This window comes from Plecotus auritus, assembly GCF_963455305.1.
Source record: "Plecotus auritus genome assembly, chromosome: 7".
NCBI classification, from domain to species: domain Eukaryota; kingdom Metazoa; phylum Chordata; class Mammalia; order Chiroptera; family Vespertilionidae; genus Plecotus; species Plecotus auritus.
In genome coordinates this window covers 59,597,398-59,618,039 of record NC_137774.1, presented here as the reverse complement: position 1 = coordinate 59,618,039, position 20,642 = coordinate 59,597,398, and positions in this window count along the sequence as shown.

The following is a 20,642-nucleotide window of genomic DNA, read 5'->3' as shown; positions in this document are numbered from 1 at the left end:
CCTTGCCAGTCAACTCCCAAATAAAGCCTTTTCTTTTTTCTAAAGCCGATGCCATAGATGTACTGGCTCCTATGTGCATCAGTACTAACAAGGATGCTCAGCGACACTCTTGAGAAGAGAAACGCAAACTAAAGTCACGGAGGTAGCATTTCTCCCTCCTCCTGTTGGCAGACAGGGAGACGCAGGAGCACCTTCCTTTGAGAGGCCCCGACGAAAGAGGCACACTCTCCTATTGCTGGCGTGAAACGGCACAGCCCACAGCCTCCCTCGAGGGAAATGTGGCAGTATCTGTGAATGCACTTACCCTTTGACCTTAGAGTCCCACTTCTAGGATGTACCTCCATAAGTGCAAGCCACGGGTACACAAGATTACTCTGGCAATACCATCTGTGACCTAAAATATGGAGACAGCCCACTGACCCGCCAGGTTGAGTGAAGTACATCCACATGCCAGAGAATTGGGCAGCTGCAAAAATAAAAGAGGAAGATGCCTATGAACTGAGAGGGAGTGATTTCCAAGATCTAATGAGTGAAAAGAAAAGTAGAAATGAATATTCATGACATGTGGTGAGAAAGAATGGGTATTGCATGATTCCTCTAATAGGCAGTAGAATGGCCATTGTCAGGGAGGGGAATGGGAGTTAGTGTTCAGTTTGGGAAGATGTAAAAGTCCCGGAACTGGATAAGGGTGATGGTTGTACAACAATGTGAATGTACTTAGTGCCACAGAACTGTATACTTTAAAATGGTTTATTTCCTACAATTAAAAAGAGAAAAAGATGAGGACCTCAGGCCCAGGACCCTAAGTGAAGGACTGTAGCTCAGAGGAGGAGGAACTCACAGGTAGAATAAGAAACCTTATGATCCCCATGCCAGGCCTCTTCTCCGTGCCCTTACCCTCCCGGCTAGTAGTCAGAATCCTCAACCCACTGAGGATTCCATACTCATAGCCTCCAGGGCAGCCTGGGCCAGCAGGACCTGACTGCAAGAAAGAAAGAAAAAGAAAGAATGCGAAATAAGGAAGAGGGGGAGATGAGAATATGTATATATTTGCTGCTTGCAAAAAGACACACATATATATTATTATTGTCACAGGAAGGATAGACTAGAAACTAATTTTTTAATTTTTTGTTAATCCTCACCTGAGGATATTTTTCCATTGATTTCTAGAGAGAGTGGGAGAGAGAGGGAAAGACAGAGAGAAACATTGATGTGAGAGAAACACATCGATTTTTTACCTCCTGCATGAGACTTGACCAGGGACAGGGCCAGGGAGGAGCCTGTAACCAAGATACATGCCTTTGACTGGAATCTAACCTGGGATCCTCTCGTTGTCAGGCTGACGCTCTATACACTGAGCCGAACTGGCTAGGACTAGAAACTAATTTTAAATAACTTAAGTAGGTGGAGACAGAGTTTAAGGGATACGGATGGGAGTGAAACTTACCTGAGTATGCCTTTTTATCTTTAAATTTTTTTTTTTTTGTTAATCCTCACCCAAGAATATTTTTTTTCTAAGAGTGAAAGGGGAGCGAGGGGGAGAGAAACATCAATGTGAGAGAGACACATTGATTGGTTGCCCGCTGCATGTACCCTGACTGGGGCTGGGGATCGAACCTGGAACTGAGGTACATGTCCTTGACCAGGAAGCAAACCCAAGAGTCTTCGGTATGTGGGTTGATGCTCTAACCACTGAGAAAACTGGATAGGGCCTGAGTATGCCTTTTTATATAACTTTGACTTGAACCGTACAAATGATATTCTACATACTCAAAAAATTAAAACAACAAAGTAGAAAAAAATTCTAAAATTGAATTCAAATAGAAACAAATGAACCTAGAAAAAATATTTTAAAAACATTAAAGGTTGTTATTGGGATGATTGGGAAATTTGAATGTAGACAATATTTGATAAGATTAGTGTTAAATTTCTTGGCTATCATGATGGTGTTATAATTATGTAGAGAGTGGTCCTTGTTCCTAGGAAATACATGCTAGAAGGGTTTAGGGAGGTATCTTGATGTCTGTAGTTTACTTTTAATAGATCCACAAAAAAGTACATGTGTGTAGGAAGACATAAACAATGTGGAGGGATATGAATAATTGTTGAATCTTATATTCTTTGAATTTTACAGTGGGTTCAACATATTTCAAAATAAAATGGAAAAACACAATATGGGAAGTTCATTGATGATAACCTATATGCAATCTTGTACTATATGTTAGATTGCATGGCTTTTATCAATCTTAAAAACAAACAAAAAACCTCTTGTTCCCAAATAAGTAAAGGAAGATTACACATAGGCACACAGTTTTGTTTTGTTTTTGTTAATCTTCACCTGAGAATATTTTCCTATTGATTTTTAGAGAGAATAGTAGGGGCACACTGATTGGTTGCCTCTCACAGATACCCCGGCTGGGGATCAAACTTGCAATCCAGGTACATGCCCTTGACTGGAAATGGAACCTATGACTCTTCAGTGCTCAGGCCAACACTAACCACTGAGAACACTGGCCAGGGCAGGCTTTACTTTTTAACTCAACACCCAATCTAGAATTTTTAAAAAATATTTTTTATTGATTTCAGAGAGGGAGGGAGAGATAAAAACATAATGATGAAAGAGAATCATCCATTAGCTACCTCCCGCATGCCCCACACTGGGGACTGAACCCACAACACAGACAGTTACTCACATTGGTCTGCACCAGAGAACCTCCCAGGAGGCCTTGGACCAACACACCCAAGGGCCAGAACCATTAACATCAGAGCAAAATCCAGTGAGCACCACAAACAGCAGATTCAAAGCTTGTTTCTCTTCCTTATTTGCTTCCATATTCTCCATTTTGGTCCCCCCCCTCACCCCTGCCTCTAATCATCTTGGTCTCTTGTCATTTAGTACTCTTATTTTCTTTTCATTTCTTTCTTTTTCATTTTTAGTCTCTTGTTTGTTTCTTTTTTTGTGTGTTGTTATCCATTTGGTCTTAGTTTGTCTTTTGTTCTGTCAGCACCTGTATAACAGCTGGCACAAACTTGTTGGGGTTGAGCCTTACAGTCATCTCCTGAGGGGAGACCTACTCTCAAATGGGGCATGAGCAATCAAGACACAATTACAACAGGAGAGTCCAATTACACACACAAGGGACACTCCTAGTGCATCCAGCTCAGGAGATCAAACAGGCTCCACCACTGGGTCCCTCAAGACACTGTCTACATGAGGCCACCCCACCCTGCTTGGAGGCATAGCAGTTGTATCTAATGCATAGAACTAAATGCAAATAGATAGCTAAAACAGGGAGACAAAGAAACAAACACCAAACAAACAAACAAAAAGGAATCGCCAGAAAAAGATACAAATGAAATGGAAGCAAGCAATTTATCAGATATAGAGTTCAAAGTAATGGTTATAAGAATGCTCAAACAACTTAGTGAGAACTACAAGCAACTTAACAAAAACTGCAAGGAACTCAGTATGAACTACATCAACATGAAAAAAAGATATAGAGGCCCTGGCCAGTTTGGCTCCATGGTTAAAGTGTTGGCCTTTGGACTGAAGGGTCATGGGTTTGATTCGCAGTCAAGAGCACGAACCTCAGTTGCAGGTTCAATCCCCAGCCCAAGTTGGGGCATGTGCGGGAGGAAACCTATCAATGTATCTCACATCAATGTTTCTCTCTCTCTCTCTCCCCCACCCCATCTCACTACTCCTCCCTCTTTTCAGCTCTCTCTAAAAAACAATGGAAAAAATATCCTCACTCCTTGGGTGAGGATAAAAAATAAAAGGTTAATGCCTTAGCCAGTTTGGCTCAGTGAATAGAGTGTTGGCCTGCGGACTGAAAGGTCATGGGTTCAATTCCAGTGAAGGGCATGTACCTCAATTGCAAGATTGATCCCCGGCCCTGGTCAGGGTGTTTGCAGGAGACAACCAATCAATGTGTTTCTCTCACATTGATGTTCCCCTTCCCACTATCTCTAAAAATAAATGGGAAAATACCCTATGGCGAGAATTAACCAAAAAATAGCTAAGATGTTAAGTTTTAGCTCTGGCCATTGTGGCTAACTGGTTAAAGCATCAACCCATGCACTGAAGTCACAGGTTTGATTCCCAGTCAAGGGCATGTACTTGGGTTGCAGGTTCTATCTCTAGCCCCAGTGCTGAAGGCAACCAATTGATGTGTCTTTCTCATATCAATCTTTCTTTCTCTCACTCTGTATCCCTCTCTCCTCTACCTCCTTTATAATCTCTAAAAATCAATGGAAAAAATATCCTCAGGTGAGGATTAACAACAACAATAACAACAATGAGAAATTAAAAAACAACAACAACCATGAATAAGAACCAATTGAAAATGAAGAATGACATAGCTGACATAAAGAATACCTGGTGCGGGGGAGAGGTAAATGGGGGAAAAAAGGAGACTCATGTAATACTTTAAACAATAAAGAATAATAATAAAATAAAGAATACTTGGCAAGGAATCAACAGATTAGAAGGAGCTGAGGACTGAATCAGTGAATTAGAAGACAAGGTTGAAAATAACATCCAATCAAAGCAGTAATAAAAAGTGAATTTAAAAGCAGGAGGATAGTTAAAGGGATCTTTGGGACAGCATAAATGTAACAAAATCTACATCAGAGGGTTACCAGAAGGAGAAGAATCTGAGCAATCTGTTTGAAGAAATAATGATAGAAAACTTCCTTAACCTTGTGAAGGAAAAAGTCACATAAGTTCAGGAAACAGAGAGTCCCAATCAAGATGAACCCCAAAAGACCCATATCTATCCATGCCATAATTAAAATGGCAAACATTAAAGACAAGGAAAGAATCTTAAAGGCAGTAAGAGAGAGATAGAAAGTTACCTACAAGGGAGCTCCCATTAGACTGTTAGCTGCTTTCTCAATAGAAACACTTCCATTCATAAGGAAGAGGCATGAAGTATACAAAGCAATGAAAAGCAAAGGTCTGAATCCAAGACTACTCTATCCAGCAAGGCTATCATTTAAAATTGAAGGCAAAATAAAGAGCTTTCCAGACCAAAAAACAAGCAAACAAACAAACAAACAAAAAGACTAAAGGAGTACATTACCACCAAACCAGCATTGTAAGAAATGCTAAAGGGACTATTTTAAGAAGAAAATGAGAGAAAGAGGAAAGAAGGTATAAAGAAAAGAATGGCAACAAATAAGGGCCTATCCTATCTAATAAAGAGGGAATATACTAATTGACCCTCACACTGTTGCAAAGATGGCAGCGCCCATAGCCAATAAGGAGGGAATATGCTAATTGACTGCCCCGCCCTCAAAGATGGCTGCGCCCACAGCCAATAAGGAGGGAATATGCTAATTGACTGACACGCCTTCCAAGATGGCAGCACCCGTAGCCACAAGATGGCAGAGCCCAGTCCTCTCAGCCCTGCCCGGGCAGCAGGTGCATGGCAAAGCTGGACCCAGCCTTGTCACACACCTGCCTCCAGGGTCCCACAGTCCCCTAAGGCCCCCAGCCGCCCAGGGCCAGCCCAAGGCACAGGCAAGCCTCGAATGGCAGCTGCTCAGCCGCCCAGGGCCACCCGAGGCTCAGTTAACCAGGGCCAGCGGAGGCTTGCACTGCCAGCAGTGGCAGCAGCAGAGGTGTGATGGGGGCATCGCCTTCCCCTGATTGACGGGTCGCCTTCTGCCCCTGAGGGCTCCCGGACTGTGAGAGGGGGCAGGCCGGGCTGAGGGATCCCCCCCTCCAGTGCATGAACTTTCATGTACTGGGCCTCTAGTCCTATATAATAAAAGCCTAATATGCAAATTGACTGAACAGCAGAACAACCAATCGGCAGGGGTGGGGTCAGTAAGAGGGTGGTGCCAGTTCAGCCAAGGTGGGTGCCAGGGGGCAGAGGGAGGGGACAGTGATTGGGGGGCAGTGGCGACAGGCAGTGGCGGAGGGGAGATTGGGGGGCAGGGCCGGCCACTCACTGGCCTGCGCTGTCCCCTGATTGCCCTGCTGGTCACCTTCCACAGAGGGAGGCCACCACTGGTGGTGATGGTAGTGGGGTTGTGGGGGGTGGAGCAGGTGCTGTGGGAAATGGAGCAGGTGCTGTGGGGATGGAGCAGGTGCTGTGTGTGACGGAGCAGGTGCTGAGGAGGTTGGAGCAGGTGCTGTGGGGGATGGAGCAGGTGCTGTGGGGGATGGAGCAGGTGCTAGGGTGTTGGAGCAGGTGCTGTGGGGATGGAGCATGTGCTGTGGGGGATGTAGCTGGTGCTGAGTGTGATGGAGCAGGTGCTGTGGGGGATGGAGCAGGTGCTGAGGATGATGGAGCAGGTTCTGTGGGGGATGGAGCAGGTGCTGTGTGTGATGGAGCAGGTGCTGTGGTGTTGGAGACCGGGTGTAAGCTGACACGGTCCTTGCACCTGAAGGGACTAGCAAGGCTGGGTCCCCTACCCACACAGTTTTCCCAGGCTTGTTTGGATGGCGGTTATCAGTAGAATGAGAGCAACCTTTCATAGCTTACCAAGAAATCTGTAACTATTTACTGAGATTTGCTGTACTGAGAATTTGTCCTTCTGCTCTGTCTCTCCCTTAGAGATTAAGAGGAACAAAGAATATATTCCTCTTGACAGACCTCCTATTCAGTGTTTTGTGTGTGAAAGGCATTACGCAGTTAATAAACTTGCTGCAGTCTCTTGATGACCTGTAGTCCTCCCGATCCCACTCTCCTGTCTTTCTTTCTTTTCTCAATTCCCACCTCCCTACCTCAGCCTGGTTCAACCTGTCAGGCTGGCCCTGGCAATTGGCGCCCGAAACCAGGGACCTGAGGACTTGGGAAGCAGATGGTGAGGAACTCCTCCGGATAAAGAGTGCACTTGATAAGGTAAGGGAGGAGCAATTTTTTGATAGTCGGGAGTAAAGCATGGGACAGTTTGAATCTAGGGAAAATGCCCTATGGGCAAATGTTAAAGTCTATGCTCAACACAGTAGAGGAACTAAGGTTAGTGACAAGCAGGAAGAAAATTTTTTAAAATTCATTGAGGAGGTCTGCCTTTGGTTTCCTGAGGAAGGGACCGTTAACTTAGAAACGTGGCAGAAAGTTGGAGAACAAATGCGCAATCATTATAAAGCCCTTGGGCCAAGTAAGACCCCGGTTGATGCATTTTCCTTATGGAATTTGATACGGGATTGTTTAGATCCCAGGTATGAACATAATCAACTATCTCTTAGGCCAGGAAAAAAGGAGAAGCAGTGTGATGGCACAAAAAAGGGGTCTAAAAAAGACAGTATATTAAAAAGGAATAATGTAAATTTTGAAGATAAATTAAATCCTCAAGATGAGGAGGATCTTGAGGAAGCTGCTGCCCTTTATCATGATGATGATACAGGTGTTGTTCAGGCAAAAGAGGAGGAAGAATATTTTTCTGCTGGAACTGAAGAGGGTAGTGATATGGAGGGTGTGTTAGAACACTTTTTAGAAGCATTAAAGCTTCTTGGCAAGAAAAAGAGAACCGTGGGGATAGTTCCCGCCGCTCTCCGCTGCCTTGTGCAGCCCCAGTTCCACTTTCCCCTCTCCGGATGGCTTTGCAGGAGGCATGAAAGTGTGGTGAGGAATTGGGCATTCACGCCTTCCCCGCTATGGAACGGGTGAACCCTAACACGGGACAGCGTGAGCGTACTTATGACCTGCTTCCTTTTAAAACCCTGAAGGAGTTAAAAACAGCCTGTGCTCAGTATGGGCCCACTTCCCCTTATACTTTAACCATCTTGGAAACTATAGCCTCAGAGGCTCTCCCACCCAATGATTGGAGAGCTATTGCCAAGGCTTGTTTATCAGGAGGGGATTATCTCTTGTGGAAATCAGAATATGATGAAAAGGCTAAGGAACAAGCTGCTCGTAATCGAGCTGCCCAGATTAATATTTCTTATGAAATGCTGATAGGAGAAGGAGCCTATGCTGATACCCATAATCAAATTCAATACCCCCAGGAAGCTTATGGGCAAATTAATGGAGCTGGGACCAGAGCTTGGAAGAAGTTACCCACCTCTGGTCAGAAAACAGAGGAGCTCTCAAAAATTATTCAAGGGCCAGATGAAAAGTATCAGGATTTTGTCCCTCGGCTATTACAAGCTGTTGGCCGAGTAGTGGTGGATGGAGAGGCTGGCATGTTAATAGTCAAACAGTTGGCATATGAAAATGCCAACACTGCCTGTCAAGCTGCATTGCGGCCCTATCAAAGAAAAGGGACTCTCTCAGATTGTATCCGCATTTGCGCAGACATTGGCCCCTCAATATGCAAGGAGTCACCATTGCGGCCGCATTAAAGGGAACCACCATTGAAGGAATTCTTCAACAACAGTTTAGCACAGGGAAAAGTCAAACACACAAGTGTTTCACTTGTGGAGGAACAGGACACGTGGCAAACTCTAATAAAGGGGTTAATAAAGGAAATGGCAGAGGTCCCAAACAACCTGGACTATGCCCTAAATGTAAAAGAGGAAAAGATTGGGCAAATGAGTGTAGATCCAAGGCAGATGTCCAGAGAAATTCCTTGCCTCAGCAGCAGTCGGGAAACTCCCGAAAGGGGCCAGCCTAGCCCCGGCAAATAATAGGGGCATTGTCTGTTTACCCCCCTGTCCCTGTGCCATCTCAAGGCCAGCTGGCTGCACAACACCCGGCCTGCCCCAGGGAGCAAAACGGATACAAGAGTTATTCCGAGCAACCCCAGGAAGTGCCGGATTGGACCTTGGATCCATAGGGCGATATGTGTTAACTCCAGAATTGGGACCACAGGCCATCCTTACGGGGTGTATGGACCTACTCCTAAAGGGATGTTTGGCCTTCTACGAGGTAGAAGCAGCTTAACTATGAAAGGATTATAAGTTTTCCAGGGGTAATTGATGCGGATTATGAAGGGGAAATTAAAATTATGGCCTCTGCCCCCAGAAATATCATCACCGTCACCTCAGATATAAAAATTGCTCAATTGATTTTGCTCCCACTGCCTGCCACAGGCAATCTACTTTCCACAGAGTATCGGGGAGCCCGGGGTTTTGGCTCCTCGGACAGGGCATATTGGGTACAAGCTATTTCTCATGCAAGGCCTGAGAGAGAGAACTTTACGCATACAAGGGAAAAGATTTACAGGGATTTTAGATACAGGAGCTGATATTTCTGTCATAAGCTTAGCTCACTGGCCTAAACAATGGCCCTATAGAGAAGCTATGACACAACTTCAAGGAATAGGTCAGACCAACTCTCCTTTACAGAGTTCACAAATGTTAAAGTGGCAAGACAATGAAGGTCACTCTGGGTTATTTTGGCCATATGTCTTGCCAGGGTTCCCTATGAATTTATAGGGAAGAGACATTCTGTCTGCCCTGGGTGTTACCCTTGTTACCACCCCAGCTCAGGGAAATTTTTAGGGGGGGTCATTGTTTCTCCTATTATCCACACAGCTGACAAGATATCTTGGAAGTCAGATGACCCTGTATGGGTAGAACAGTGGCCCCTTTCCAAAGAAAAAATACAAGCTGCTCATGAGTTGGTACAGGAGCAACTCCGGCTAGGACATATAGAAGAGACTACCAGTCCTTGGAATACTCCTATTTTTATCATAAAAAAGAAATCAGGAAACTGGCGCCTTTTACAAAATCTAAGGGCGATAAACAAGACTATGGAGATTATGGGACCTTTACAGCCTGGTCTCCCTTCCTCTGTAGCAATCCCTAATGGGATGAAGCTATTAGTACTAGATTTAAAGGATTGTTTTTTCACTATTCCTCTAGACCCCTCTGATTGCAAACGCTTTGCATTCAGTGTCCCATCTACTAATTTTCAGGAACCCCTGTGCCACTATTATTGGAAGGTATTGCCTCAGGGAATGGCTAACAGCCCTACCCTGTGTCAAAAGTTTGTTAGGTAATTCGCAGAGTTCGAGAGAAACATCCACAGGCTTATATCATACACTATATAGATGACATTCTTTTAGCTCACTACACAGAATGTCAATTAGAACAAGTGTATGATGACGTGCAACAGGCTCTTCTTAAATCTGGATTAATTATTGCACCAGAAAAGGTGCAGAGACAAGACCCTTACCTATATTTTGGACATATCATAGAAGGAAGAAAAATTCGTCCTCAAAAGATTCAACTCAGGATAGACAAGCTAGAGACTTTAAATGATTTTCAAAAATTTTTAGGGGATGTCAACTGGATTAGGCCCACTTTGGGCATAACCACTAATGACCTTAAACCTTTATTTGATATTCTTCGTGGGGATAGCGATCCGCTCTGCCCTTGTCAGCTTACTCCTGTAGCTCGCAAGGCTGTCTGCCACATAGAAGCTGCCTTAAAGAAACAATTTGTACAAAAGGTTGATTACACACAACCATGGCTGTATTTAGTATTAGCTACGCCAGTATATCCTACTGGCCTCTTATGGCAACAGGGACCTTTGGAGTGGATCCATCCTCACTCCTCCCCGAAAAAGGTAGTTTATCCTTACTCAGAAGCAGTGGCAGATCTTATTTTTGTAGGACGTCTCAGATCTCTGGAACTTTTTGGTCAAGAGCCCCATACCATCGTAGTACCCTATAAGGCTCAACAATGACAATGGCTATTTCATATAGATGATAAATGGCCTCTTTCATTCCTAGGGCTAACACGGTACAGTAGACTCTCATTACCCATCTTATAAACTCATACAATTTTTTACAGAACATTCCTTCATTTTCCCCAAAGTAGTCAAGACTCAACCAATTCCTCATGCAGTTCTAGTGTTTACTGATGGTTCTAATAATGGCACAGCTGCCCTAGTTATCAATAATCAACCCTTTGTTTTTCAGACTAACCACACTTCAGCACAACGCGTAGAGCTCGAAGCAGTACATCAAGCCTTACGCAAACTTTCCACTCAATCTTTTAACCTTTACTCAGACTCTCGTTATATTGTAAATATTATGATTCACTTAGAAACTGCTAATTTACATGACACTGACCGATCCGAAGTGATTATTCTCTTACTACAGGTTCAAGCTTTACTCAGGAAACGTTCTCACCCTTGTTTCTTTGGCCATATACGAGCTCATACAGATTTACCTGGATCTCTCTCTGCAGGAAATACTTACGCTGGTCAACTTACTAAAACTGCCTATCTAGCATTATCTCCTTTAGATGCAGCCAAAGCCTCGAATTCTCTCCATCATCAAAATACCGCTAGCCTGCGCCAGCAGTTTCGAATCACAAGGGAACAGGCTCGGCAAATTGTTAAACTCTTTCCTCAATGCCCTCTAACCACATTCATTCCTCCCACAGAAGGGGTCAATCCGCCAGGCCAACTATGGCAGATGGATGTGACCCATATTCCATCTTTCGGGAAACAAGCTTATGTCCATGTTTCAATTGACACTTTTTCTGGTTTCATTTTTGCGTCCCCTCATACAGGAGAAGCCGCTAAACATGTTATTGCTCACTGTTTACAAGCCTTTACTTTCCTAGGCATCCCCCACACCATCAAGACTGACAATAGTCCAGCCTATACAAGTACGGCATTCCAAAAGTTTTGTACTACTTTTCGAATCCAGCATAAAACAGGCATCCCATACAATCCTCAAGGGCAGGGAATAGTTGAGTGAGCTCATCAGACTTTGCAAAGGCAAATTGAAAAAATAAGGAAGGGGGAGTATGTAGATACCCCTGCTAACATACTTAACAGAGCTCTTTATTCCCTTAATTTTTTAAATGGTGATGCTCAGGGCAAAACCGCAGCGGAGTGACAGTGGTCCTCACTGTCCAGATCCCACCCTTAGGTACAGTGGAAAGACTTACTTACAGGACAATGGCATGGCCCCGACCCTGTTCTGATATGGGCTTGGGGGTCTGTTTGTGTATTTCCTGAAGGGGACTCTGAGCCCCATTGGATCCCCAGCCGCTATGTCCGGCCCTTTCAAGGTCAAGATGGAGGATGAAGTGGAACAAGAACTCACTCCACCATTCAAGAGGCTACGGGTCGGTCCACTAGCGCCCGTGCCGCCACTGCCACCACGGAGATCACGGACGACTTGGAGGGCATCTCCACCAACTTGGGGACAGTTGAAGAAGCTGACAACGGAGGCTGAGGCCATGGTCGTTCTCTAAGGGGCACAACGAACTGCTGAGACTTTGTTTCTTGCCATGCTGTCAATTTTGGTTGTTCAGGTCTGTGATGCTCAGATTCCATACTGGGCATACATTCCAGATCTGCCCTTTCTCAGGGCCATTACTTGGGATGACCCCAGTGTTCCCGTTTTTGTTAATGATACAGATATCATGGGCCACCCAAGCGCAGATTATCTTACTCCTCAATGGGTGGGAGATTATAGATATGAGGGAAGGTCAACCAGAGTCCCCATATGTTTTACAGCCGTTAATTATTGGAATAACTGTCTTACTGTAGAACCTTCACCAAGGTATACCATGGCATTAGCAGAGGTGGAGATCCTGAAGAGTATGAGGGGTGGATCCGACGAGAATGGTTCCTTACTATATATGGCCTGCCTGACATCACCCGTACTGTCTCTCAGGGTATCCCGCCCAAGTTGCCTCCATGTTTGTATAATGAATACAGGCTATTTCTGAAGTATCCACCTTGGCGGTGTTGCCATCATGAGTTGGCTGTGGTACATACTCCCATTAACAATTCCTTTCAGTTACTTGATTGGTCCTATCCCAACCTGCTATCTAGCAGAAGTAGTTTTAAGGCTAGAGAGACCCCTGGAGGCTGGGTAGAAGAGATACTCACCACCTTACGGGGAGGAGTACAGCTAGAAATATTTAAGCTTATGGCCGCTTTAGGTAGCATTTCTTTGCATCATGATAACCTTACAGTGATCACAGGTCTTACCGCCTGTGTACCACCTCCTTATGGTCTCCTCATTGGAATTGTAGATATTGTACACAAGGCCAACTTGTATACAATTTCTTGTACTCATTGCAACTTGTCTAACTGTGTATCTAGATACAACTTTGGTTATGAGGTAGTTGTATTACATCAACCTTCCTTTGTCATGCTCCCAGTTAATATTACTGGACCTCGGTACAGGGATACAGGTTCCCAGGTATTAAGAGAATTGAATAATTTGCTAAGCCGCCCTAGGAGATTCATTGGAATGCTTATTACTGGCCTCATGGCTCTAGTCTCCCTCATTGCTACTGCCACTACTGCAGCCATAGCTTTAACCCAAGAAATACACACAGCTCATTTTGTAGATGGCTTAGCGAAGAACATTTCAGATGCCTTAGGACTTCAAGAGCTCATAGATAAGAAAATAGAACAAAGGCTCAATGCACTGGAAGAGGCTGTACTCCTTATAGGAGACCAAATGTATAGCTTGAAAGTACGTTCCATCCTCCGGTGTCATGCTGAGTTTAGTTGGATTTGTGTCACCCCTAAGAAATATAATGGTACTATATGGAATTGGGATCAAGTATGCAACCACCTGTTAGGAGTTTGGGATCAGAACAATTTCACTTTAGATATCAGTAGATTACATGGAGAGATTAAAGCTGTTAATGATGCAGGTTCCGCTCTGTTGCCTCCTAGCGAAGTAGCACAGAATATTTTTAATGAAATTCAAAGCCTTATGTCCTTTCATGGGTTACAGTCTTTTATTTGGTCTCTGTTAATTGTTGTTATCCTGCTCTCATTATTCTCTGTTTACTTCCAGTCTGTTTCCGAACCATCGGATCCAGCATCTGATCCCTGCAAATAGGACTACATGAACTTCCCCTAAAAAACAAGGAAGGGGGATCTGTTGGAGACCGGGTGTAAGCTGACATGGTCCTTGCACCTGAAGGGATTAGCAAGGCTGGGTCCCCTACCCACACAGTTTTCCCAGGCTTGTTTGGATGGCGGTTATCAGTAGAATGAGAGCAACCTTTCATAGCTTACCAAGAAGTCTGTAACTATTTACTGAGATTTGCTGTACTGAGAATTTGTCCTTCTGCTCTGTCTCTTCCTTAGAGATTAAGAGGAACAAAGAATACATTCCTCTTGACAGACCTCCTATTCAGTGTTTTGTGTATGAAAGGCATTACGCAGTTAATAAACTTGCTGCAGTCTCTTGATGACCTGTAGTCCTCCCGAAACCACTCTCCTGTCTTTATTTCTTTTCTCAATTCCCACCTCCCTACCTCAGCCTGGTTCAACCTGTCAGGCTGGCCCTGGCACTGGGGGGAATGGAGCAGGTGCTGTGGGGATGGAGCAGGTGCTGTGGGGGATGGAACAGGTGCTGTGGGGATGGAGCAGGTGCTGTGGGGGATGGAGCTGGTGCTGTGGGGATAGAGCAGGTGCTGTGGGGGAAGGAGCAGGTGCTGTGGGGATGGAGCAGGTGCTGTAGGGGATGGAGCAGGTGCTGTGTGTGATGGAGCAGGTGCTGTGTGTGATGGAACAGGTGCTGTTGGGGATGGAGCAGGTGCTGTGTGTGATGGAGCAGGTGCTGTGGGGGATGGAGCAGTTGCTGGGGGATGGAGCAGGTTCTGTGGGGGATGGAGCTGGTGCTGTGGGGATAGAGCAGGTGCTATGGGGGATGGAGCCGGTGCTGTGGGGGATGGAGCAGGTGCTGTGTGTGATGGAGCAGGTTCTGTGGGGGATGGAGCAGGTGCTGTGGGGATGGAGCAGGTGCTGTGGGGGATGGAGCAGGTGCTGTGGGATGGAGCAGGTGCTGTGTGTGATGGAGCAGGTGCTGTGGGGGATGGAGCAGTTGCTGGGGGATGGAGCAGGTGCTGTGTGTGATGGAGCAGGTGCTGTGTGTGATGGAGCAGGTGCTATGGGGGATGGAGCCGGTGCTGTGGGGGATGGAGCAGGTGCTGTGTGTGATGGAGCAGGTTCTGTGGGGGATGGAGCAGGTGCTGTGGGGATGGAGCAGGTGCTGTGGGAATGGAGCAGGTGCTGTGTGTGATTGAGTAGGTGCTGTGGGGGATGGAGCAGGTGCTGTGGGATGGAGCAGGTGCTGTGTGTGATGGAGCAGGTTCTGTGGGGGATGGAAGAGGTGCTGTGGGGATGGAGCATGTGCTGTGGGGGATGGAGCAGGTGCTGAGGGAATCTATATATATATAAAGAGCCAGGGTAGGAACATCTAAAATTACTGAAGGCTCGACTGAACACCAGGCTGCTTGCGCAGCAGGCGAGCGGGCTGAACTGCTGACCTCTTCGATAGTGAGAGAGGCAGGGCTGCTCAGCAGCCGCAGCGGCTGCTGGCAAGGCCCATAGAGAAAAGCAGGGTGATCAGGCCCTGCTTCTCTCTCTGGCTCTCACCAGCAGCCAAGCCTCTCACTCTCTCCCAGAGGTCAGCAGTCCAGCCCGCTTGTCAGCAGCTTGGGGCAGCTGCTGATCAGCCCCACCTGTATGATCAGGCCCAGAGATAGGCCCGGAGATGCTGACTGGCATAGAAACTGACCAATCAGAACCAAATCTGGGTGAATTGCCAGGAGCCAATGGCTGCCTAGGAGGTGGAGCTTTTGACGCTGACTGGCATAGAAACCGACCAATCAGAACCTACTCTGGGTGAACTGCGAAGGCAGAACCTAAGGTGGGGGCTGAGGAGGGGTTTTAAGGGCAACAGCTGTTTGGTGTAAGGTGTAAGAAAGTGATTCAATTTTTTAATGACTGGTTTGGCAGTACAGTATAGTGCATATGGCTGGTATCAGTCCAGATATAGGGATTATGTGTTTTTGTCTGTCAAGAGCATCTCCTCCTGCTGAAAAAAGGCTCCCCCCTCACCCCATTTAAGCAATCCTATCCTATATAATCTATCTATACTAATAAAAAGGTAATATGCTAATTAGACTGGATCGACTGGCCATCTTCCAGATGTCTGACTTCCTTCTGGACAAAGCCATGGTGGTGGGGGCCAAGGTAGAGGCAGTTAGGAGTGATCAGGCCAGCAGGAGAGGGCAGTTGGGGGCGAGATCAGCTGGCAGGTGAGGGCAGTTGAGGGCGACCAGGTTGGCAGGGAAGGGCAGTTGGGGGTGAGATCAGGCCTGCAGGGGAGGGCAGTTAGGGGTGATCAGGCAGGCAGAGGCAGTTAAGGGCAATCAGGCAGGCAGCAGAGGCAGTTAGGGGTGATCAGGCAGGCAGGCAGAGAGGTTAGGGGCAATCAGGCCGGCAGGGGGGCAAGGTAGGGGAGATCAGGCCGGCAGGCAGAGGGGTTAGGGGTGATCAGGCAGGCAGGCAGAGGGGTTAGGGGCGTTCAGGTAGCCAGGTAGAGGGGTTAGGGGTGATTAGGTAGGCAGGCAGGCAGGCAAGTGGTAAGGAGTTAGTCATCCAGGATTGCGAGAGGGATGTCCAACTATCCCCACAGGGATCAGGCCTAAACCGGCAGTCGGACATCCCCCAAGGGGTCCCAGATTGGAGAGGGTGCAGGAAGGGCTGAGGAAACCCCCCCCCCATGCATGAATTTCATGCACCAGGCCTCTAGTCCTATATAATAAAAGGCTAATATGCAAATAGACCAAATGGCGGATCAACTGAGCAACTGGTCGCTATGACGTGCGCTGAGTACCAGTGTGCGCACGCGGAACATGGTGGGCATCGGCATCAGGTGGCAGAGCGTGGAATATGGTGAGCACTGGCTGCAGTGGAATGGTGGAGCAGGTGAGCAGGGCCGCCAGACCAAGGCAGGGTGCTGGTCGCTGTCATTGGGGCGAGTCTCTGGTGGTTACTGAAAATTTTTTGCTCCTGCGCGCTGCGGTCCCCATGGTGTTCACACCCACTGCTGGCACCAGACCCGCTGCTTGCACCCACTGCCGGTGCTGGCCCCACTCGCAGGCCCCACTTGCACCTGCAGCCGGCGCCGCTGCTTGCACCTGCTGCTGGCGCCTGGTGCTGATCCCAATCACTCTGTGCCATCAGCGGGTGCGAGTAGCAGCTGCAGGCCCCGATTGCCCCTGAGGGCTTCTCCCCCTTCCCTTATTTCTGAGGGGTGATTGGGGCAGCAGCTGCTGCTCGCACCTGCTGACGGTGCTGGCCCCACTGGCACCCACTGCTGGCGCCAGCCCCAATTGCTCTGCATTGTGAGTGGGTGTGAGTGGGGCCGGCATCATCAGCAGGTGGGAGCGGTGGTGGTGGGAGCAGGGCTGTCAGCAGACAAGGGACAGGGGGCTGCAGTGGAAGGGGCCGGTCAGGGGCACGGAGGATGGGCCGATACCTGCCCCTGTGCCCACCGCAGCTTCGCTGCCCACAGTTCCTTTCAAGGTGCACGAATTTGTGCACTGGGCTCCTAGTGTAGTCAATAATACTGTAATAACTCTGTGTGGTGTCAGATGGGCACTAGACTTGTCAGAGTGATCACTTTGGAAAGCATGCAATTGAAATGTAGTTCACTGTGCTGTACACCTGAAATGAACATAATATTGTAATTGAAAAAGGAAAAAGTATTTTAAAACATTGAAAAGCAAAAAAATTACTTGTCGTACACCTGTAACTAATATAATGTTATATGTCAATAACACTTCAATTAAAAAACTGAAAATGACAACCAAGTAAATTCAAATCACTGAAAGAACAATGTGAAAATTTACTGAATGCCTACTGTGTATTTAAAAAATGAGCAGAGGACTTTAACAGACAATTCTGCAGAGAAGATGCACAAACGGCCAAGAAGAGCATGCAAAGGTGCTCAACCTCACTAGGCATTAGAAAATGCAAATCAAGACCATGATGAGGCTCTCTGCTCCTCCTGTTCGCAGGCAGACAGCCGCTCTTCCTGCGCAGTGCCCGCTGCAACCCCAAGACAGTGGAGAAGGTCAGAGTGAACGGATGTAGCCGCATTGGATGCCTGGTCACCAGCGCTGCTTTGAACTCTGGCAAAGTGGGTACTGTCACCATCAATGACCCTTCATTGACCTCACTACATGCTCTTCATATTCCAGTGTGATTTGACTCCTGGCAAGTTCAAGGTCACAGTCAAGGCTGAGAATGGGAAGCTTGTCCTCACTGGAAAGCCCATCTCCATCTTCCAGGAGTGAGATCCCATCAACATCAAATGGGGAGATGCTGGTGCTGAGTAGGCTGTGGAGTCCACCAGTGTCTTCACTGCCATGGAGTAGGCTGGGGCTCACTGGAAGGGGCAGCAAAGAGGGTCATCATTTCTGCCCCTTCTGTGGATGCCCCCATGTTTGTGATGGGTGTGAACCATGACAAGTAGGACAACTCCCTCAAGATTGTCAGCAATGCCTCCTGCACCACCAACTGCTTGGCCCCCCCAGCCAAGGTCATCCATGACAACTTAGGCATCGAGGAGGAACTCATGGCAAAGTCCATGCTATCACTGCCACCCAGAAGACCATGGATGGCCCCTCTATTAAGCTCTGGTGTGATGGCCGAGGGGCTGCCCAGACATCATCCCTGTTTCTATGGCACTGCAAGGCTGTGGGCAAGGTCATCCCTGAGCTGAATGGGAAGCTCACTGGCATGGCCTTCTGTGTCCCCACCCCCAATGTGGATCTGACCTGCCGCCTGGAGAAAGCTGCCAAATATGATTACTTCAAGAAGGGAGAGAAGCAGGCATCAGAGGACCCCCTCAAGGGCATCCTGGGCTATAGTGAGGACCAGGCTGTCTCCTGCGACTTTAACAGTGACACCCACTCTTCCACCTTCAATGCTGGCGCTGGCATTGCCCTCAGTGACCACTTTGTCAGCTCGTTTCCTGGTCTGACAATGAATTTGGCTACAGCAACAGGGTGGTGCACCTTATGGTCCCCATGGCCTTCAAGTAGTAAGAGCCCCTGGACCACCAGCCCCAGCGAGAAGAAGAGGGCCCTCAGCTGCTGGGGAGTCCTTGCCCCAGATCGATCCCCCGACACACTGAGAACCTCCCAACCTCCGCAGCTCCCATCCCAGACCCCCCTGCAGAAGGAGAGGGGCTTAGGGAGCCCTACCTTGTCGTGCACCATCAATAAAGTTCACTGTACCGCCCCCCCCCCAAATAAAAAACCACAATGAGACACCATCTCCCACCCATTAGAATGCCTATTATCAAAAACAAACAAAAAACTCCTCTCAGAATAGCAAGTGTTGGCAAAGCTGTGGAGAAATTGGATCCCTGTGTATTGTTGGTGGGAATGAAAATATTTCAGCCACTGCAGAAAACATTGTGGCAGGTCCTCAAAAAATGTAAACAATCATCATAGGACTCAGCAATTCCACTGCTGGGTATCTGGCCCAAAGAAGTGAAAGCAGAAACTTGAACAGATACTTGCACACCAGTGTTCATAGCAGCATTATTCACTTTAGCCAAAAGGTGAAAACAGTTCAAAAGCCCATCTGGAGATTAATAGATAAACAAAACGTGGTTTATGCACACGATGGAATACTATTCAGCTTTAATAGAAATGACATTTTGTTATGTGCTACATCACGGATGAACCTTGAAACCATTGTGCTAAGTGAAATAAGCCAGACACCAAAGGGCAAATGTATGATTCCACTAAACTGGCAAATTCTCACAGAAAGTACACGAGAGATTACAAAACACTGAGGTAATGGGGAAGAGGGAATTAGTGGTTAATGAAGTAAAAAGAAAAGAAGGTGGCCCTGGCTGGTTGCTCAGTGATTAGAGTGTCGGCCTGCAGACTGAAGGGACATGGGTTCAATTCTCAGCCAAGGGCACATAAAAAAAAAAATGAAAGAAAAGGGGGAAAACCCAGCAAATCTCAATGGAGAGGCACCATTCTCCTGAGAGCATGTGAAGTGGGATACATGCTTATGGGCGTATGGGAAGATACCTTCGCTAAATAAATGCCATTGCTCTGGGCCACCCCAGCTCAATTTAACCAAAATCTCTGTGGTTGAGTCCAATCACTAATATTTTTTTTAGAAAAAGCTCCCAAATGACTAACGTGCAGGCAGGGTTGAAATTCATTGATCTATATTCATGTTAGTCTTTTTTTTTTTTTGTAATTTGCTTTTGGGCCATAGTATCCCAAGAGGAGCAGCGCCCCCTGGAGGCCAGAGCGACGACAGCAGTGACACCGAGAGCCTCAGAGGGCTGTTCTTTTGGAGAAAGGAGAGGGAATATGGGATCAGTTTCAGGTGTGTCCACCCTGCAGTGCCCATCCTGGAAGCTGGCAATTCTGCTAGTGGCTGCTGCCACCCTGGGAGGACTAGATTCGTCTGGTCAGGAGTCTCAGCCTGGTGCCTTACAGCCCATCACAGGCCTCTGTATCCCTGGATTCCTCATTATGCTTTGGGGCCCAGAAGGCATGGGTTTGAATCTTAGACCTGCCATTTATCTGATGTGGGGAAAACACAGCTCTCCGGCCTGCAGGTCTTTTCTCTGTGAGGGGCATGGGGAGACCTCAGGAGGCCCGTGCAGCCAATAGATCTCTCACCCCTGTGGGTGAACCGATGGCAGGACGTGGACCCAGCTGAAGCCTGCATTCTTACCCACAGGAGCGCATCGGCCCCAGTTCGACGATTCCGAAGTCAGGCTTCTCTCTGCCCATCAGTGCCACGTGGCCTGGAGGGGACGGCCGTGGGAGCACACTGAGCTTGTGGTGAGCTGAAACAGGCTTCATGGAACTGGAGCAAAGAGGGGAGGTGTGAAGTCTCAGGGTGCACAGCGAGTCCACTCCCTTTCACTGCAGGGGGGCTCGGGCCAGGGGCGGCAGGGGGGTGCCTTTACCTCGT